We start from the raw sequence: 22699 nt of genomic DNA, 5'->3' as shown, positions 1-22699 counted from the left end.
TGGAATGAATTTTATGTGACTGTTCATATTGACAGGAGCTTTTTTCAAACGCATTTTCAATCAGTTTTTACAAGAAGTGTAGCTCATACAATGGTATAAATGTATTCTTTGTGATACTTTATAAATATGAAACTAAAGATTTTGAGTTCGTGCACATTGTGAATCAAGAATCTAAATATTTGTGTCACAATGATTTCTATAAAAGCATTTTGTTTATGGGGATAATGTGACAAATCTTTTGTGACCCTATTAATGATCAATGGTAATTGAAGAGGAAGCTTGAACCCTGGCTCGGGACATTTTCATGACAAGTGTCAGCGCAGACAACTACTAATGAGAGAACATGTTTTATCATCATAAACACGGTGATAAGAAGCATTGTTAAAGTGTCACTTCAGTAATGTTGACTCATGTTTTTTAATAGATGACTTAAAACACTAAACTCTAATTTCTGTGGTTATTTTAAGTTTACAGAATATAACATGTGGTAAGTCGACGAGTTTTACTTCTCACTGTCCGTGTTATGTGTATCTATTTATCATGTATGCTACTTTGCTCTACGGACTGTAAAATGTTTCATTGTGTTCATGAAATAAACCAGACTTTCACCGTCTGCATCTTTTACTGTTTTTCTGCTTTTGTTCACTCCAAGTTTGACTAAACCTACAGATATCCAGAGTTAACTCACTAACAATGTGGAGCAGTCTCAGTGTATTTAGCTGCTTTTTCCCTGAACATAACCAACTGAGAGAAACGCCTGTGGTCCTCACTTTGGTAATTTTGAACGCTGAAGGAGATTTGTTCAATAGACACCTTATACTAGTGTTTCCTGCACTACTATGTTCTATTTAAATCCAGATTCCTTTTATAGTTTGCAGTGAAATTTGTTAAACCGTTGCTTAATGGGACAGAAGTACAAGTCGCTCTTTACTAACACATTTGTAGATAAGTTTATTGCTGAACAACACAGTTAGCAGTCTCACACACTCTTTAGGTTTTTCAAGTTTTGTGTGTAATGGTTTAGTCTATCAGACCTTACCCTTTTCTCCCCAGTATCACAACAGTATGACTCCCAAAGTACGGCTCAGTAAACAACCAATGATTCTAAAGCCAGAACAGAAAGATACAGTTGGAAGATGAATGATTGCGTTTTTATGATGCGTAGTAAAACGACCCCCTCTTCTTCTTCTCTGTGTTGTTGTTGTTGTTCTTGTGTGTGTGTGTGTGTGTGTGTGTGTGTGTGTGTGTGTGTGTGTGTGTGTGTGTGTGTGTGTGTGTGTGCCTTAGAAGTCAAATAATACATTAGCCATACTTAAAAAAACATCTGAATTTCATTTAGAACTGAGATTCTAAGTTGTAAGCAGAAATCGTATGCACAGCCAGAAACATGTTTCCCCACTTTCACAATGCTGAGGTGCCAAATCCACAACCCCCAACAAATGGTTTGTTACACGCGGGTGTGAAGGGCAAGCTTTACTTACACAGCCTCACACACAATAGATTTTTAAAGTTTTTTGGGTACAGTGGTTTAGTCACAGATGCAACATCCACTTTTGATAAAGATCACTCCACCTGTTTATTTCTTAAGAAATTAAGCGTCTTTATAAAGCTCTTATTTATACATGTCTGCACAATAATAGACACCGTGTGCTCTGAGACATTATTGTCTTCTACATCTGCTTCCATTGGTTTGCATTTTAACCTCCCAACCTTTCAGGTTGTTATGAACAGCTTATATTTCTAACATTTTGTGATGTAAAAGTGAACCATGTTTTTTTTTTTTCTGTTTGATGGAAGGACTTAAGACACGAGTTATTTAAACAATTCTAAATGACCGTGTGATGGCCATAGTACTTTATGTGGGCCAAATGTGTTAAGGATAATGTTTATCAATGTAAAATTGCAAAGAAGCTTTGAATAGATTATAACATTTTGTAAACAGATACCTCAGAAGCTGTACTGTCAGCTTTATGTATGTAAGGTAAAACTTTCCAAAGTACTTCCACTTAAGTAACTAAACACATAAAGTCACCCTTACCAATAATCCACTGCTCCTTGAAAAAAGTAGCACAAACAGACAACTGACTGAGCAATGATAAGTAGAGCTACCCGAGGCCGAGACTCAAGCAGAAGAAAATTAAAAGTTGTCAAAGGAGCTTGGAAAGAAAAGTGTCTGGACTTCTTTAAGTTGCTTGAAGACGTTTCACCTCTCATCCGAGAAGCTTCTTCAGTTCTAAGGTCAAATGGTGGAGAGTCCCAGATATAAACCTAGTGGGAGTAACCCCCCACAGAGGGACAAAAGGACCCCCTGATGATCCTCTAATCGCCTGAGCCAAGGTGTGAAACTGGGTGTGGGTCCCAATCAGCCAGAGTTTCGGGTGTGTTCATTGTGAAACCTGGCCCCACCTTATCATGCGAATTCCTGAGGTCAGATGGCCCAGGATGTGTGTGGGCGTTAAGGCGTCTGGGAAGGGATCTCAAAACTGGATTATAGATGGCAGAGAGTTGGTGTCGTAAACCCCCGCCTCTGTTCAAAGATGGTCGCTCACAGTGGACATAGATGGCTTCTTTCACTCCTCTTTCGAACCATCTGTCCTCTCTGTCCAAAATGTGAACATTGGCATCCTCGAAAGAGTGTCCTTTATCCTTAAGATGCAGATGGACTGCTGAGTCTTGTCCTGTGGAGGTGGCTCTTCTGTGTTGTGCCATGCGCTTGTGAAGTGGCTGTTTGGTCTCTCCAATGTAGAGGTCTGAGCATTCCTCGCTGCACTGTACAGCATACACCACATTGTTAAGTTTGTGTTTTGGCGTTTTGTCTTTCGGGTGAACCAGTTTCTGTCTGAGCGTGTTGCTGGGTCTGAAATACACTGGGATGTCATGCTTGGAGAAAACTCTCCTGAGTTTCTCTGATACACCGGCTACATAGGGGATGACAATGTTGTTGCGTCTGTCCTTCTTATCCTCCCTCGCTTCTCGGATGAGAGGTGAAACGTCTTCAAGCAACTTAAAGAAGTCCAGACGCTTTTCTTTCCAAGCTCCTTTGACTACGATGACCTGGATGACTGAGAACCTTCACAGACAAAATTAAAAGTTGTTGTTTTTGTGGCTCGAAAAATTAAAGAAAGTATGTTTAATAATTCAACAAGACCCGCACCTTCAACACATGTACATTCAAATTTTGGAACAGGCTCAACATTGCTGTTGTTCAAAAGTTTTTATCCGTTCGAAAAAGTCATTTTACGGCTTTAATGTTTCCAGCTGATAAGGAGAATGAGTGCATTTCAAATGTGCGTCCAAAGGCTTTAAACATCTGCTTTGTCTGTAACGCCAGTATCAAACTACAGAGCATTGTTTTTACTAAAATTCAACATTTTCAGATGAAAATTTGGCTGCTTTTTGGGTTTTTTTTCACTGTAACACCCCCCTCAATGCCATTTTTAGGATATTCTTGGTGATCCTATTTTTTCATATTTATGCTTTTGGCACTGAGGGTATCTAATACGCACGTTGTCACTGTGTTTTGTACTACCAGCTGTGAGGGCTCTGCTTTTGCTTTGAGCAGTCTGTTTTTATTTTTTCTCGTGAGTGTGTGTTTTTCAAACGAGATCCTCGTCAGTTTGATTTTGTTACCACAAACTTTGTGTGAAGTTCACAACAGAGGTAAAGAGATTTAAACACCCCAGTTTAAGGAGGCAGGCAGGGGTTGGACCAGCTGCACAGGGCTGGTGAAGCAGAGAGTGTCCGGGGAGATGTGCAACAGAAGCAGAGGGAACATTTTACAAGATGATAAATGGCAGATTTAGATGATTAAGGATTTGTTGACAAGATTAAAAGACACGTCCGTCAGAGTTCAACAACATTACAGTTTGATTAAATAAAAAAGTTTTTAGACTACACAAGGTTCATTTTCTCCTCTGATAGTAAGCATATTAAACATGTCAAGAAAGAAAGAGTATAAAGAGGGGGGTGGGGGGGCAAAAAAAGTATAGGTATATCACTACTAAGCAGTCTGGGACTGCATACCATTGTCAAGGCTGCAAATTCCTTCCACACAAACTAAGATATGGACATCTGTATCCATATTAATATATCTGGATGTGTTTTTGTTTTTTTTCTTGGTTTTGTTTTTGGAGAACATTTTGCCACTCCAATCTGTGTGGTGCTCTGTCTCATAATGGTAAAGAATCCTTTATAAAAGTCATAGATCCAAAGTTTCCACTAAATTGGATCAGGGCGCTCTTGTGCCAGTTTGTAGCAAATATCTTCATAATTTTGAGTAATTCTGTCCAACAAACAGACAACAAACTGAACCAACTGGATAATTGTAGGTGCCAACCATACTGGAAGCTATAGTTTCCCTGGAAAAACTGTGCAGTCATGAAAATTGTAATTCGTGGAGACAATGGGTTAAAACAACTCTATAAAAGAGGAACAAAGTGGACGGTATTTAGTCAAAGGGTATTGCACAATATGCCTCCTTAACTCAAGCCACAGTCAGTGAAAAGAAGCACAAAACAGTGACTGAATCATCAACTCAGTTCAGTTCAATTTTATTTATACAGCGCCAAATCACAACAACAGTCGCCTCTCAAGGCGCTTTATATTGTAAGGTAGACCCTACAATAATACATACAGAGAAAAACCCAACAATCATATGACCCCCTATGAGCAAGCACTTGGCAACAGTGGGGACGAAAAACTCCTTTTTAACAGGAAGAAACCTCCGGCAGAACCAGGCTCAGGGAGGGGCGGGGCCATCTGCCATTGGGGAGAGAGAACGAAGACAGAATAAAAGACGTGATGTGGAAGAGACCCAGAGATTAACACCAACTGTTTTTCAGAGGAAATGTGGCTGAATATGACTTTCTGGTTTAACTGGCCTTCAAGGCTCAGAGCATAACTCCTCATTATGGTTTTACCAGGCAGCACTGACAGGACATACATTTTTCATAAAAGGACAAAAATCAGTTTGAATGACCTCTTTGACCTCTCTAAGAAACCATTTTATTAACTTTCTCAAGCTTTGCATTTTAGCTCAGATCAGCTGTAAAATATTCCACGCTCAGGCCCGCTGTGGACCCTCAGCCACGGGTTGATTGGAGCTCATGGCCAGACTTTGAAACAATCCTCAAAAATGACCAGGTCACTGAGAGACACAGCTGAGATGAAACAGGATGACCTTACACTTCTAAGCAATTTTTGAGAAACTGAAATCAAATTTTAGAGCAGTGATTCCCTGGATTTACATCACTGCAAAGTCACTCTTCAATATTGTCACATCAATGCTTTTATAATAAAAGCAACACCTACAGAAACAGAAAAAATATTGGCACAGAAAATAAAATCAAAATAATTGTGGTACTTAATTACACATGTGAAGGGAAAATTAGAGCTTTTACAGACAGAGTAATTAATGCCTCCCTCAACAATTTAAAAGACTGAAAAATGTACTCTTTACTGACACTTTCTACAATAAGCTGTGAAAGCACGATCACGCAGAGAATGCGTGTTTCATATGAGTTAGTGTGCTAAGCTGTTTTAAATGCAGTGCTGTACACTGGCAGCCTCAAGTGGTAAAAAAGAGGTAACTCACCAAAGTGAAGCCAGAGTCCAGGGAGTGACCTTATGGTCACTAACGCAACAGTCTAACATGTCTCATAAAGAAAGATCACAATGTCAAAACATTCAAAACAAGCCATGGCCAACGTGGGAGTCAACGCTTGTACTAATACGTGATAAATACACCGATCCAGCACGACATTATGTGTACTGGTTTGGTCCAGTCAAACAGACGAGCTATTGTAGCTGAAACTGTGGAAAAAGTTGATGCTGATCCTGAGAGACAGGTGTCAGAACACAAAGTGTATCACAGTTTGTTGTGTATGTTATTGCATAGCCTCAAACTAGTCAGGGTGCCCATGCTGACCCTGTTCACCATCAAAAGCACAAACACTGAGCGCATGAGTATCAGAGCTGGACCGTGATACAATGGAAGGAGGTGGCCTGACGTGATAAATCATGCTTTCTTTTACATTACATGGATAAAAGCAAGCCGGAGGAGGCAGTGTGATGCTTTGGGGAATGTTCTATGTCGACTAATTTCACATAATAAAGCTACAAGACAGAAACAGTTTTAATCTTCTGTGTTTCCCTTTGTTTAAAATGTACCTTGCCTCACAGCTCATATGGCCTCTAGTCTGACTTAAGGCCATTTAAAATGTTCACATTTTTTTATTTATCTATTTATTTTGCATAGTATGTTCTGAGATTAACAGTGAACCATTAAGAATGACTGGTACTTTGCAGGCTGCATGCAAAAGCAGAAAGTAATTATAGCATGAATACCGACATACATTAGAGCAGCCTCAGAACTGACCAGAGTTCAAACGATACAAAAATCTGTTGAAAGGCTGTTAGAGTTGATCAAAGTTATGCAGACTTGTGTAAAACATTTAGCACAATGAAAACAAAAAGAAAAAATATGACGATAATAACATGATAATGCAAAGGGAATTCCAAGAAATTGGATGGGATGCTTTATAAGATCTGCACATGGTACAAGGACACTCTCCTGATTTTATTTTGTGAAATAATCTGAATAAATGTGTACAGAAGAAGATACAGGACATACCCTCACAACAACACCTACAGCCAATTTAGAGCAGCCGGCAGGGGGAACCTGGATGAATCCAGCATCAGCTCAAGGGGAGCATCCAAACTCCATACAGAGTCACAGCTGAGCAGGAGTTTCAAACTCGGAACATTCTTTCTGTGAGGTGATGGTACAATGCTGCCAAAATAAACAATAGAGGTGGGTATTTTGCACAAAACAGTAATACAGAGGCTTAATGGGTGGTGTGTGAGTTAGCTTCAACCATTAAACATCCCCAAAAAATGTGGAGCGACTTGTAAGTTTTTTACTAAACGTGAATGAAAATGAGCGATCACAGAGGGTTCAATCTTAAGAGACTCTTAAGAAACAAATATCAGAAGCTTCTTAGTGGGACTGTAGTCACATGTAGGTCTGTGTAGCTTCTCAGTCATCCAGGTCACGGCAGACCTAGGAGCTTTAAAAAGAAGGTGACTGGACTTCTCTAAGTTTGTTGAAGAAGTTTCACCTCTCATGCAAGAGGCTTCTTCAGTTCTAAAGAATTAATTACATGTAAGTTTTCATATGATTATATTGTAAGTGCTAAAACGTTAACTTGAATAGAATCTGCTTAAATGAAATTTACTTGATTGTATAAATCAAGTTTATACTTAACGATTCATGATTTTAATAAAAAAAAAACCCTTTGATGTTATAAATTTCAGTTGCATTTTACTGAAACTCGTTGCTTTGTGCGTGCGTGTCTAGGTTGCTCTGTGGAGATTTATTCCTGTCATGCTCTTTACCTTCTTTTTACGATATCTGGCAGTTCAACATGAGCATCACTGGCGCACAGCTGGTGTTCTGTGGGCCTTGGTGGACTCATGCTTTTGCTGTGCTCCTTTTTTGCAATCATGAACTCAGAACAGGTGAAGATTGCGCGGAAATCACAGAGATAAAGTCTGGACTCCATCACAGCACCGAGGTGGTCTCTTTTATTACACGACAAACAGCTCCTGATGAGTAACGTGTGCGGACACACACGCACTCGGGGGCTTAATTCTCCGTGTTGGAACACAGCTCAGTTTCCGAGCCTCCTCCTATTGCGCGCTAAGCTCCGAGAAGGCGTGTCCAGTGACGTCTCCGAATGGGACAAACCTTAAACGTAGGATTTGGTGGGCTGGAGAAGGGACTGAGTGGAAATATTATTGACACACCATCAAGGAAAAAGTTCGTGGAGGAATAAGAGCCGAGGTGCACGTGCCGCGTAGTTTATAGTTTCACTTTTACGCTTTCGTTTATTGAGTGTTTGCGGCGACTTTGACGTTTAACCCAAAGAAGTAAAGCGGCAGACACAGCAGCTGATATGTTCCCGTGACAGGTTCGTGAAATGGAGAAAAGTAAGATGTGATTTCTTTTCCACTGAGATGAGCAGAGAGTGACCGCAGCGCGGAAGGGAGGAGTGAAACTGACCGGATCGTTCCCAGTGTAACAGGTGCATCTCTGCTCGGTTCAACAGTCAATTCTGATTGTGCTCTAACCGACCAACTTTACCGATCTCAGAGAGTTCATGGTTTGACTGACATGGGTAAAACTGCTGCGACAGACTTTCTGCCAATAAAGGCAAAAGGTTCAATTAAGCTTAAATTTACTGTGTAGGAGATGTGTAAGCATAAAATATCTCATTGTATTGCTCTCAACCATAAAATATGCTTTTGCAATTATGAGGCGTGCAGTGTGAGCAGAGTTGAAGAGAGACATGTGTAACATTTACTGTCACATTACAGTAAATGTAGTTTGCTCAGTTGTTAGGGAATTTTAAGAGGTAAGACTGACATTTTTCTGAAAAGGTTTGGTCTTTGGTTGCGGACTGTATTGGCTCACAGCACAGAGGTTGGTATAGATTACATAAAATAAAAAAAGTTGAATTAGGAGAAAAATCATACCACTTAACCTTTTGGGTTGCCATTAGTTTAATGTGGCTCTGATAGGAAGAAGCCAGGCTTTTTCACGCAGTCAGTGAAGAGAAGTTGAGACTTTTGTCATCACCAGCAAAAATGAAGGTTTTTTTTTTGTTTTAATTTTCTAAAACTTTCCCAGACACATCAAATAATAAAAAGAGTGGAGCTGTAAAGGCTCCTGCTGATGTTTTGTGCCCAATTTCAGTATCTTATTCAATGAAATGTTTTAATTGCGATTCCTTGTATTTGTCAGAATTTGTATTCAACCCGTAAAGGACAAAAAAGTCAACAAAAGCCCCCAAAACAAAATAAAGGAAGCAGGTATATATATATATATATATATATATATATATATATACACAAAAAGGCAAAAATTAGTTAATATTTTTCATTAGATTTTGTCATTCTAGTTCCATCTTTTAAAAACTCCATTCTAAAGAGGATTCTGGTTTAATTTGTCCTTCTTCACAGTTGTACTGCATTCACTTTAAATCTTAAATCTTCCTCTGTGCAGCTAAAATGTATAGATTTAAAAAACAAACGGTGGTTGTGAATCAACCCAGTCACATTAGTTAATCAAACATCTCCTACATAAAATAAAGACATGTTCTTAGACTCATCCTGCAGATGCCTGATACGTGTGTGTGTGTGTGTTCTGAACCTTAAATGTGGCTTTGCTGTATTTTCAAGTTTCCCTTTTCTTAATCCTGTCCTCTCAGGAGCGTGCATTAAAGGCGTTCTTCCACGTCTTATTACAGCATTGCTGTGGTTTTTATGTGAGGATTTGCACTCTAATCTTTAGACGGCCCTGGCGATTAGTTTATCACATCAACAAAACTGACTATCTGCTTGTGTTCTTCAGGCCACACAGTGGATGTAAGCCTGGCAGCCTCCTCTCCGCAGCCTTGAGACTGCTCACGGTGTAATTATAATCTGGCTGTTACTGTAAATACCAGATTCCTTTTCCACTCGCGAATAACTTAGCTGTGTGGGAGATGAAAATATGCACGTGTGTGTGTGTGGAGGGGAGGATGGAGGGAAGTCCTGCCGTTACTAGAAATAAGATTTCAGGCTTGGTGTACATCCCCTTCCGATCTCCGGTTTTCATTCCCATTGAAAAGAATTCCACAGTTTGGCAACGAAAACTCTTCAAGGTCACTCTGCTCCCCCCAACCCCCACCTCCTCCCAATGCAGCCCACAGGTCGTCCGTCACCCGATATACACGAGAACACTATGTGACTAAAACATGGCACTAGTGAGCCCATAAGAGGTGTGCTGCAGTCTTCTCCCTGCAGGCAGGTGTAGCACCAGTAAGAGGACTGTGTGCCGTGCTTTGTAGTGCCACGGAGAGAAGAAGATCGGAGTGGGATCAAACTGCACATGTTCAGAATGCTCGATAATGATTCATTTCAGAAGGAAACTAGTTTCATTTGGCTTCTGATGTCTGTTAATCTGAAACTGGGCGTCAAACTCGTGTATTGAAAGTTGCAGACTGACAGGTTTTTTGCTTTTGTAACGTCGAATCCTTGATGGTTGTCCCGCCCTTCTCTCATGGGGTACACATGTTAACAGACGCTTTATAGATGCTGAATAAAGCCGCTGCCTCGTGAAAGATATAAGTTTTGGAGTGTGCACTGTTTAAATATGCAGTGCAGTCTTCTTTAAATTAGTGCACGACTATGACCCAAATGCGTGTGGTGTATACATTTACAAAAGTTGTAACGTGACAATACAGTATTTTGCTTTACTTTTATTTTATACGTCTAAAACAGTGCTCTTCCTTGCTTTGGATTCTTCCTGTCCACAATCTGTTTCATGCTAAATACACACTGAAGAAAATTAGGCTGTCTGAAAGGATTAAGAATAACAACTGTTTTTTGTTGTTGTTGATCATCATAAATAAAATGCTGATGATTTTACATTTAGTCAGACTGATGAAACCTGTCAAAGATCCTTGCACTTTAAGGCTCACTCAGTGTGCTGGTCTATTACCCGCCCTCTCCTTGTGTTTGCTTCCTCTCCCTTTTCTTTGCTCTCTCTCCTTCCTCCTTCACTCATCCTCTCCCTCTCTCAGGTGTGGCAAGTGAGAGCGCTTAGTGATAGCTTTGTCCTTTATTTGACGGAGGACTGGTGTTCTAGAATCTGGCGTCTTTATTAGGATTTACTTGTAATTTAGCTTTTCTTATTGTGTTGCTTTTGGGAGGGAAACAAGTCTTGTTGGCAATTTGAACCTTGGGCGTGGCATCCTCTTTATGGATGTACTTCGTAATGAACAGTGTTACTGCTGATGCTTTGATCATCAGCTGATCTGCTGGTGATTGCTTGTTGGCTTGTGGAGGCACTATCACATGTTATTTTTTTATATATCAAAGAATGAAAGAATTTATTTATTAGCTGGGGTTTTAACTGACTTTAGGGTTATTTTTTTCTTGTTTTCTCTTTTTTCGCCATCTATTTTGGCACATTTTAGCTTTGATGAATGTTTGATGACATGCTTTGAGATATATTTCAGACTGAAGAACAGTACTGGTGGATATAAACCTGCATGTGTGTGTGTGTGTGTGTGTGTGTGTGTGTGTGTGGGTGCAGATTGTTTTAAATGTATTTATTATTTAATATATTTTATAGGTGGAAACTTACAGGAATTGTTGATTTGCCATTTAGAATTTTTATAGCTCGCCCAGGATTTCAAATGCATCCAGCTAAACTACATCTTGAAAAGGTGGATTATTTGATGATCTTATATTACAGATTATCTTAATTTGGCTCATAATCTGCTTTCCATGAAAAAAAAATCTTAGCAGCCAGGAATAGCACAGTTCTCCCATCATATGAGCCATGCGAGTTGTCACTTCCAGTTAGAACTTGAATAGAAATCAAAGCAAAAGCAGGTTGCACAGATTTGTGAGTTGGCCCTTTTAGCATTTAGTTGAAGTGACCAGCATTGTATCCAGGCAACCATATGAAAAACCACTCATGTGATTACCTGACTTCAACTAAATCTGTGGGGAAAATTGTGAATCATAGTGTGATTCCATCCCAAAAAAGAGAAAGCTGACTGCTTCGAAACGAAGCACAGCGCCACTGTGTCAGTAAACCTCCTCATCATTGGCACATTTATAACTGGTGCACAGAGTTTAGCTGAGATTTCCAGGTTGAACAGCATTGTTTAACTGAAACAACAGACTTTAAGTAGCTTTGCTGATTTTTGGTGGAAATGTATGTGTTACCGTTATTAGAAGCAATTTGGCACCTTAAAATGGCACTGAACACAATGAATGGGTTTTGTTAGATGTCGGTACCTCAGGTAAAAAGTTTGACCTAATTCTGCAACAATCAAAGTAATGGTAAAGAATCCATATTTTGAAAAGGTTAACTTGTTAGTTGTTAGTTTACTAGTTGTTAATTTTTAGCTGCTTCCCATTTACATTTAACAAAATAAGTATAATAAATTTAAGAGATTTTTTTTCATTTTATCAATTATTTAGATCATTCCTTTATGCCCTGTGAAGGTAAAATATATTTTAAAAACACTGGTATACAAAGGATTCAACAAACATCACAGGTCTTTCCTCCCCACTGCTGTCAGACTCCATAATAAAGACTTTAACTGATCAAGCACACACATCCATACATATGCAATAATACTAAGTGCAATAATCCTTTCTGTCATCGTTGTATTTTTACTCAGTTGTATATAGTATTTGTATTTGTATTCTATTTTTATCTTATTGTATATTTATTTTATTTTATTCTACTGTATATAGTATTTTATTTTATTCTATTCTGTACAGTTGTGTACTGTATTTATTCTTATTGTATTCTAATTTTTGCCTCATAACTTTTGCACTGTCCACTTCCTGCTGTGACAAAACAAATTTCCCACGTGTGGGACTAATAAAGGTTATCTTATCTTATCTTATCTTAATACATCTAAATAATTTCATTACTATAGAAGAAGAGTGTTATGGAAGCCTTATAAACTTTGGGTAAAGTGTGGTATAAAAACAAAAATTAAACAAAGATATTAAACACAGAGTGCTGACTTTGAAAGAAAGAAAGACTGGCTGCCACAAAACAAGTAGCACGTTTGAATAAATTATTGTTGTTATATTATTATTGTTAAAGTTTATCATCTTGGGCGTATTTGCCTGCAGCCGGCATCTAAAGTTCAAAACTGCTCTCCTTCACTTTGCAGTTCAGGCTACAAACAGCTGCTGACGCCTGAAACTGTCTCATTCGGCTCTGCTGTGGATTTAATTCAGTTTGCTCGGATTGGTTCTTGTCACTCTGGACTCTCTGTCTGACTCTTTAATACATATATTTGTATCTGAGTGTTGATGTTTTTTGACAACCTGACTTGGAGTAGGTGTATCTGATGACTTATGGTCATGCACTGGTGCGTGCGTTTATGACTTATTGTGCTGTTACTGGTGCTGCTGAGTGCTGCATTATTTTCACAGTTCACATTTGTAATGATTTCCGTTGAATTTGTGTGGTAAATGTAATCAGAAAAGTTATTGGTAATGTTATCTCAGATATTTTAATCACATGGATACATCCATGTGCAGTTTTGCTTAATTAAAAAGAGAACTTCACAGTGTTTTCTAAAATTATCTTACATTTCCAGCCAATTATCAGCGTCCTTAGCTACTTTGACTATCCATTACGTTGGAGATCAGTGACCCTGATGTTCAGAAATATCTTTTAGTTTATACAGTTAAACAGCTGCCATTTATATTCTTTTGTGTTGCCTCTAAAGACTATACAGTGGACACAATGTTAAAGTGGAAGGGGCCCTATTGCGCTCATTTCTGATTTTCTATATTTTTATTATTTGATTCTACTAGTTTTGCATGATTCACAACTGCAAATAATCCTCATGTAATTAAGATGAGCACTGATGTAGCCCTCTCAATGCTATTTCATTCCTCTCCCTTTTATGCCAGCTTTCTCCTGATTGGCTGCCCCTTGCAAGTAAAAGATGTGGCCAGCAGGTGAGTGGGGCTTCTTTGATGTGTTAGTTTTTAAGTTATTTCTGCTCCACAAATCAGGTGATTGCTCCTGGATAGACCAGTTATCCAGTTTAGGAATCAGTTACTTTTCCATATAGAGTCAGGTGTGTATTTACTTGAGTTTTCTTTGTGTTGTATTACAATTTGTGTAACAAAAACGCAAATACTTTTACACAAAACTGTAGACCAGACTTAAATATTGGCAACCAACTTTATTTATGGTAATTTTCTATTATCAGAGGATGAATGAATGAGTATCAGAGGCACATAACTGTCCTCTACTATGTAAATATATATATTTTTTCAAAGAGGCTAGTTAGCATATACTTACTTCAGAAGATGATCCACCAGGATAGCCCTATTTTTTCTGTGTACCGCCTGCTTGTTTGCTTAGCAGATACACTTGTACATGTTAACAGGATAACTTGTCCACTATTAGCAGATAAACTTGTTTAAAATCATGTAACCATAATCATATGTTAACACAAACTGAATACTATAGATAGTTTGTTGATTTTCTCTTTGCTTTTTAATCAAGAGGCCATGAGCTAACCACTTTATTTAAAAAAAACAAGTCAGTGTCATTTAGGGTAATGCATGAATGCACCGGTCTCTTAGATGTTTTCTGGTAGCTTTTGAATTCAGCTTACAATTACCGATACCCTGTGTGCACATGTGACATGATCCATGCATATCAGGGGTTTCGTTCACACGTACTACATTTTTAAAGTGAAAAAGATTATATTTGTTAGGTTGATATTAAACATTTTTGCATTAAATGATCACTGTTTGCTCAGGTTAGGAAATGCACATTTGTAAATTATTTTACATGTTCAAATTAGCCAAATTATGCAGATTGCCCACTCACTAGATCTTATTCATCTACTTAGTTACTTTCTTAACCAAATTTTGCCTCTAGTGACCTTTATTTCTCAATTTTGTGAAGACTCGTCAGAAACTAAAGTTGTAAAATGATACTGCAGTGAATACCTTTGATAGGTTACCAGACTCAGTTCTTGCTCATGGAAAATAACTTCTGTCTGTCATCGTGGCCTCTGTAAATCAGTTTAAAATGTATGTCAAAGTGTAAAGTGCTGTGCAAAAGTCTTGACCCACATGTAATTTCTCTATTTTTTGCTCCCAAGGAACCAGACTTGAGATTTAAAACAAAAAAAGTGGTTTTGAGCTGTAGTTCTCCAGGCTTTCTGAAGGTCTTTCAAGTTTTTCTTTGGGCATTGGCTGCTTTTCCACTCATTTACAGGCCAATCCTTGTAGCTGACTATTTTTAGAGGAATAATCATGAAAGGCACCTGTCTCAAGGGATGAACCAGCATTGTGTGTACACATAACAGATGGCTTAGCAAGGAGCCAATTCAAAACTGTATCTTTTGCAGTCTTTTGCTACCAGCCAGCAATAAAACCGTATAATTTATTCTCATTTCTATTTTTAGATAGATAAACAGAGTTTGACTGGCATCAAATGGAATCTTTCCACAAACGAGGTGATTTTGAGCTCAACTGGGAGAACCTAGTCAACTATTACTTATGTACTCCACAAATCTGGCTTTTATGGAAGAATGGCAGCTTGAATACATCATCCCGACTGTGAAGCATGGTGGTGGTAGCGTCATGATGCAGTGGTGCCTTTTTTCAACAGGAACAGGATAGCTGGTCAGAGTTGATGGGAAGATGGATGGTGCTAAATACAGGTCAATCCTGTAAGAAGTCATGTTAGAGGCTGCAAAAGACTTGAGACTGTGATGGGGGTTCCCCTTAATCACAGTATACTCACATGTCCCTGTTAAAATGCAAAAGAATCTGTGGCAAGCCTTTTAAATTGGTGTTCATAAATGCCCTCCATCCAATCTGACTGAACTGAAGCTATTGTTCATAGAAGAATGGGCAAAAATTGAAGTCTGAATGTGCAAAGGTGGTAGAGACATGCCCATGGTAACTGCAGTGACAGGTGGTTTGGTATGGTTTTGACTCAGGAGGACTGAATACAAACGCACTTCACACTTTTCAGACTTTTATTTATAACGAATTTTGAGCATCATGTATGACATCACTTCCACTTTACAATTACAGTATGCACTACTTTGTGTTGGTCTGTCGTATAAATTTAAAATAACATTTAAGTTTGTAGTTGTAACAGGACAAAATGTGGAAAAGTTTAAGGGTTGTGAATACTTTTTCAAGGCACTGTATCTACTGCAGACGAATAGTGTCTGAAGATCATGTCCTTAAGAAAAAAAGGATTCTCTTTAATTCAACTCAATTCAATTTTATTTATATAGCAGTCACAACTGTTGCCACTAGGGATGGGTACCGGTGTCCGGTGCCATCATAAACGGTAGTAACCAGACCGAAAAGCAGCGCACATTTCGGTGCTTTATTTTGGTGCTTTTTTTTCCTGAGCTGTGATACACTTCTAGCCAATCATTTTACGTTTCCGAGGATAGTAGGCGGGTCCAGGTACGTACGTTCCTTTAGAGCAGAGCTACAGATTAAAAATGCCCAAGGCGAAGCGGTCAAAGTCTGGCTGTACTTCACAGCAAAATATGCAAACTCAGCAGCCTGCAACAAGTGCTTTAAGGTGATACTGTGCAAAGGAGGTAACACCTCAAATCCGATGAAACACCTGACGACGCATAGCGTTGTTTTTTTTTTAAAGCCGAGAAATGCGCCGTATTTGATGGCAGCAGCAGCCGTTCTTCTCTGCGTGAGTAGCTTTATGTGTGTAATTTACGTTGAGTAGGCTAACCACGTTATTACATTAATGCATGTAAGGTGAACTAGCAAACATCATCATAGCTACATGCAGCTGTCTTCTTGTTTGATGGCAGATACTCCCTTCACCCTGGCCAAAAAGGCTAAAATGACCAAAGAAAAAGAGGGAAACAGCTAAACATGAGAGGTTTTTGGACAAAGTTTGTATTTTTTCCATTGTTTAAGCACTGCTTCCAGCCAAGAGTGATACCATATATGCCCCATAGCTGCAGAAAAGGCTAACATTGTTATCTTTTTACAAAAAACCAGCTGAATATGAGAGGTTTTTGGACCAATTTTGTGTTCTCCATTCTTTAAGCACCGGTTTGAGCACCGTTTGAGCACCGGCACCGTTTCAAAAGTACCGATTTGGCACCGGTATCGGATAAAACCTAAACGATACCCATCCCTAGTTGCCACAAGGTTCACTTCACTTCAATTCAATTTTCAATTTATTTTTTTTATACAGCACAAAATTACAACAGTCACCTCAACCTCTTGCAAAACCAGGCTCGTGGAGGAGCAGCCACGACTGTTTGGGGAGGAGGAAACAGGACAATAGACACGCTGCGGAAGAGAGCCAGAGATTAATAATAGCTAATGATTAAATGCAGACGGGAGTATAAACACATAGAGAGTGAAAAGAGGAGCATGAAGAAGAATGGTTCATTGCGTCATGGGAAACCCAGCAGCCTAGGCTTATTGCAATGGAATTAGGGGCAGAGAGACAGGACAAAAGGCAAACTATGGAAGAAAGCCTGAGTTTAATAATTGCTTATGGTATACGTTAGTGGTGCAACGGCTCAAAAATCTCGTGGTGACAAAATTTTAACATTTACTTATTAACTTATTTAAGTATTTTTGCCTTTTAAAAAACTCAACTATAATTGCTTATGGTATACTCAACTCAAGACTCATTCCACGCAATTATATAAAAACAAATTAAGGTAAAATATAGGGCAGTACAGGGCTTTGTATCTACCACTCCGTAGCTTTCCGTTTCCCTGGAGGTCCACCCGTTTGTAGTTGGGCAACAGAAGATGACTGGGACAGTTCAGCCATAACTTTAAACTTTTCCTGCTCATACATGCTTGGAACGATCTTGCGGGATATCATAGCGTGTCTCAAGCACGTTCATCATAGATTAAACCCCTTGTTTTGCACAACGGAATACGGCCTCCCGTCTGCAGCTAAACACCCCAGTAGCTTTTGTAATAGCTTTAGCCCGGGCGGACTGGGCAGCAAAGGGCTGCTTAAATACTGCAAACTCCTCTACTCCTCCACTTGGACCGCTAGCGCTGGCCATAACTATCGCTTGACAGACCCACCAGATTCCTTTTTCGAATCTTTGGATCATGTGCGTGCCGAACCGTGGAGTGGGATCGGTTCGGATTACGGATCATTCGTGATCCGTTGCACCACTAGTATACATCAGGTCCTTCAGTTGATCCTTCTACTGTTCTACAAAGTCCCATCAAAACTTGTCTCAATGGAAGGCCATTCTTAAGGAAGGGAACTGGACTAACAAACGTTTGCAACAGAACTTTGAAGTTTTTGCTCAGATTGTCTCGCCGTGGAGGTCAAGAGAGGTCACTGAGTGTAGTCATCTATAAAACATGATGTAGGCTGTGTCATGGTTTGGTGCTGGATTTTAGTTGTGTTGGAGATCCTGATGGAATTTACGGACTGATGGAAATATGAACCTGCGAATGCAACAAAGTACAGTCAAAAGCACAGATTCGACATACAATACCATTTGGAAAGTATCTCATTGTCAACTACTCCATTTTTCTGCTTGACAATGATTTCGAACACTCCCAATACAATATAAGTAAACCAGGATAGAAAAACACACAACTGAACACTCTCAGCCAGGGACTAGGCCTCCTCAGAGCTCATACCTCAATGTTATCAAAGCAGTTTATGATCATCTTGAAAGAAAACAGACAGCAATAAAAATCCAAAGAAGAGCTTTGGAATGTTCTTAAAGAAGCCTGGAGAACTATTCCTGAAGACTTCTTAAAGAAATGTCAAGAAAGCTCCTCCAAGGTTCAGGCTGTGTTGAAGAATAAAGGTGATCATACCACATGTTAACTTTCAAGCTTGTTAGAATTGCACAAAGTCTGTTTTTGCCGTATATACTGTATTTCCATGTATGTCACATTTCAATAAATTTCCTATTTTGACTAAAAAGTGTGCAAGCCTTGAGGGCTGGCTGAAGGCACAATACTGTACGTTATCTTAAAATCTATATACTCTTTCCCAGTACTGCATTTTGATACTGTTCTCTGTTAGGCAAAAAACTCTATGGTGGTAACCTATTAGGCAAGTAATAGGTCAAGATCACCTCTAGATGGTCAGGAACCAGCAGCTTCACCAGCTTCTCTTCTTGTGATCAGGACAATTTTTTAGTTGCGTAGCAATTCTCCCTTGAGCCCAAATGATGCTTGATGTTCTGGGCTTATATTTAGAGAGAACAGGTGTCACTGGAAGCAACAACAAAATATAAATATTAGAGGATCAGTTATTTATTTTGACTGTCTGATTCATAGACAAAAACGATGGATGTAGCTTCCTGGTTGGAAAAATTAGGCCACTGCAGGAATACTTTAACCTGCGTCTTAAGGCCACCAGATGTTGGCAACCACCTAATGACCAAGTCATTTCCTAATGAGTTTGTTTATGGTCTGACTGAAGGTACAGTCAGAAATAAGTCACATAATTGGTCAGTGAATATAGCTAGCAGTTCCAGGAAGTGGTAAACTCACTGACAAGGTTATCGTGAATAATTATTTGATATAAGAATTTTTATAATTGAGCTTCACATTTATTTGAGGCTAATAATTAATGAAAATAACAACAACAAAAGAATTACAGAGAGTTCAGCAACAGCTCCTATCATCCTCAACTTTCTTTACCCCTGCTTGTTTCTGTTTTTGGCAAATAAACCTTGCTGGGACAGCAGGTGTGAAATCCTCTCTCGTCGTTGTGTCTAAGTAGAAAAATGTAGCCTATAGGTCTAGTCATGTACTACTGACTTGTGACACAGTAAGCATAGATGGGCCAGTTGTCCCAGCTTTGTAGCTTAGTACTCGCAGTACTAATCCGTTCATCAATTTCCCATTTCCCTCCACTTATCCCATTCCGGGTCGTGGTGAGGCTGGAGTCTATCCCAGGGTACACCCTGGACAGGTCCTCAGTTTGTCACAGGTTTAACTACAGGCACTTTAGAATCACGAGTTAAGCTATGAAGCACGTCTCTGAAATGATCACATACTCACGTATCAAATTTTAGCACTTGGTGTTAACTGATTTAACACCATCCCTGAGGTATTTTTTGCTACTTTTACACTTAAATTTGATGCTTAAAAGGTTCAGAAGAAAAGTGGAATGCCTTTCACAGGACGTGGCATATTTCTCTGGAGAACTCTGCTACAGTAAATGGGCCAAACCCATCTGGCAGGTAGATGGAGTGGCAGCAGTGACAGGTGACAGCTAAAATGACTCCACATCCCGACACTGTAATCAGTCTGTCCGTTCTGCCGTAGCCTCTCTGTTTCGACTTCTCTGCAAACCAGAAGCAGAAACTTCCTCCTGCTACTCCTGCATGCATGTAATCTGTCAACCTCTTTAATTCGGCGGGCCTCTCGTCCTCCAGCAGCTCCTTGTCGGCTTTGTGGGATTGAGAGAATGGAGGGATAGAGGCTGCCTAATAGTTTTGCCGGGAGCCTTTGTGTTCCGGTATGTGTTACTGGCTGGGAGCCTTTTTCTGACAGGGGGAGCTTCTTTATACAAGAGGAATAAACAAGTTTTTAATATACTGCCTAAAGAAGGACATAGTTTAATCCATTTGTGGTCAGGTCTCATGATTTTTTTGTTTAAAGTATAACAGCAATGCACCCCCTACTTTTCACAGATTGTCAGAAGTGTTTGGGGTTTTTGATTCTGCGACAAAGATGTTTTTGTTGGTGGGGATAAACCGACTTTGGCCACATTTGGAGGCTGGTAGATGAGTTTAGGTTACATGCTGCACCTTTTCAAAAATGAAGTCCAGTATTGAGCTTTAGAATGAACTGTGCCATATGCAACATTTAGCTGGGTATTTATTTATAAAAGTTTATTTTAACTCGGGAATTTTTTCTCTTTAAAGTTTAGACGGTATGTAACTGATTTACTGGCTGGTTATGCAGTGACAATAAGCTTGAAGCAGCGACACACTCCCAAACTTTTAAGTCCACCGGACAATGCATGGTGTCACTGTCCTCTGCCTCTTTCATTTTGCATTAAGGAAACTTTGGTTTTGTCAAAGGTTGTTTCTAACCAAGCGGCCGTATGCGCATGTATTAAATAAAAGATGCCCATTTAGGTGAATATAGACTTCTACATCATGCTTTTTATTTTCTGTTTTTACTACCCAAAACAACTGATATTATGAGTAACCACTTAACTAAAAAAGATCTTTTTTAGTCTGTGTTTTTCCCTTAAAGTTTGGTCCTACAGGGTCTAGATGTTAAAAAAATGCCTTCATTACTTGACTGATAAAAAATTATGATACTTAATGTTTTCTCTTTTTTTCTGTTTTAGTAGTAAGAGTGAAAAGTAGAAAAAGACCAGCATCTTCTTAAAAGACTAAAACATTTTAACAATTTTAGCTTTTATGAAAATTTGAGCAAAATAAAGGCAAAGCCGTCCTGATTGTTCAATAGCCCGGTTCTTAATTATATGTAAATGAAAGGAAGCAGTGGAATTAAACACTGGGTCCTTTGACCCCTTGTTGCCTGACTGGTGGTTTACCATGGAAAGCTGCCATGAGCACCAGTGTGTCCAAAGCTCAAACTTGAGCACAACATTCTGACAGAAGAGCTTTATTCATAGTAAAAGCCTGAGTGTTGAGCCACACAGCTCTAGGAATTAAGTGAGTTGTTTATACTCTTTTTTTATGTCTTTTAAATTAAGTGTGAAGTCATTTAGTTAGAACATTTGGCTTTTTTTTTTTTTTTTTGAGAAATACTGAAGAGTTGCAATCAATTAGAGCACAGCAGTGTGTTTAAATTTGGCAAGTCTGAGAAAATATTCAGATGTGAAATGTCAGGCAGAGTGTTGGCAGTTAGCTTTACTATAATTGTGAATCTTCTGTTTGGTCTCTGTAGCAGTTTAATTTTCTTTTCCATTCCTGCTGCTTGTTCCATAAACTTTGATCTGGTCGTGCTTAGCTCTTGCAAGTCGTATTTCATGGATGCAATAACGCTTTAATTATGCATATGAGTAAACTGCACTACAAATCTAACAAAAGAATTCTCAAAATTCCTTGCAAGTAGCACCAAACGTTCTTTAAGTACTGCACGTGCTATCAAGCTGCTTGGTGTTGGTGAAAATATGTGCGGATATTTGTGCTAAAACACAAAATCACTTTATAACAGCAAACATGTCCTACAATGCTGAGTTTGTCCTCCAAGGCAGTTAAGTCATAGGAGGAGTTGCAGTTGACAGAAGGCAGATGACCCAGCTGCAGTCCCAACAGCAACACTCAAGTCATTTCTGGGTCACTAGTGGGCAGAAGAACTCAGTAGCGAGCCCACAAAAGCACGTAGGACTAATACATTTTGGCACCGTGTTAGCAAAAAGTTGCCAGATGTACATGTCATGTACATTCCACTCCTGACAACCAGTGTTGGTCAATTTACTTGAAAAAGGTATTAGTTACTAATTACTGATTACTTTTCCAAGAAAGTAAGTACTTTAGTGATTACTTATTTTCAAAAGTAATTAGTTACTTATTTTTTAAAAAGAACCTGAATACATAAAGCAACAGACCTTTCAGCCCAATTCTATTTTTTTATGCATAATCCATCATATAAAACTGAATAAATTTAAAGCTTGTTTTATTAGTTTTAATCTTTAAACTTGATGCACATTGCATCAAGCAAAAATTTAATTATATGCAACAGTCTTTGACTTGAAGAAATTTGTTTAACATTTAAACCTATTTTCTGCATATTCCAGCATATAAAATGTAATAATTTTTGTGTTTACACTCACTCTTTCAAATAGATGCAATGAAAACACAGCAAAGGATAAATAAAATCAAAGATTCAGCTGCACTAGGTCCTGTTCCTCTTAAATCTGTTGTCACCTGTTTAGCAGGAGTGGGGCCGGTGGAGGTTTGCCCAGTGCCGCAGCAGTCATGTCAGTTGGGGGATCTGTGGGTTTCTCTGTGAATTTCACATTCCCGTGCCGGCGTGCTAGGTGCTTGCTCAGGTTTGAAGTTCAATTTTTTGCTGTAGAAAGAAGTTTTCTTCCCACACAGTGTGTGAGTGTACAGCGCACACTAATGTTTTTGTCACTTTTTACAGAATCAAACTCA

General features: G+C 38.9%; 1 protein-coding gene across 3 annotated transcripts in view; it reads left to right on the top strand.

The window, feature by feature from the left end:
- Nucleotides 1–7782: 7782 nt before the first annotated feature.
- The window catches only part of esr2b (estrogen receptor 2b), a 72749-nt gene continuing 57832 nt past the window's right edge, over nt 7783–22699 (top strand). Inside the window, exon 1 of one of the 3 annotated variants that reach the window (XM_085343075.1) lies at nt 7783–7970. The gene's annotated coding sequence lies outside the window, so the exon portion shown is untranslated. Of the gene's footprint in view, nt 8085–21069; nt 21251–22699 lie in introns of those variants that run through there. The other 2 variants (XM_085343073.1, XM_085343076.1) reach the window with 2 other exon arrangements.

Source organism: Diplotaxodon limnothrissa, linkage group LG19, assembly GCF_057381915.1.
Source record: "Diplotaxodon limnothrissa isolate DT_005_m linkage group LG19, D_limnothrissa_male_GT1.1, whole genome shotgun sequence".
Taxonomy (NCBI): domain Eukaryota; kingdom Metazoa; phylum Chordata; class Actinopteri; order Cichliformes; family Cichlidae; genus Diplotaxodon; species Diplotaxodon limnothrissa.
This window is presented reverse-complemented; position numbering and strand designations above follow the sequence as displayed.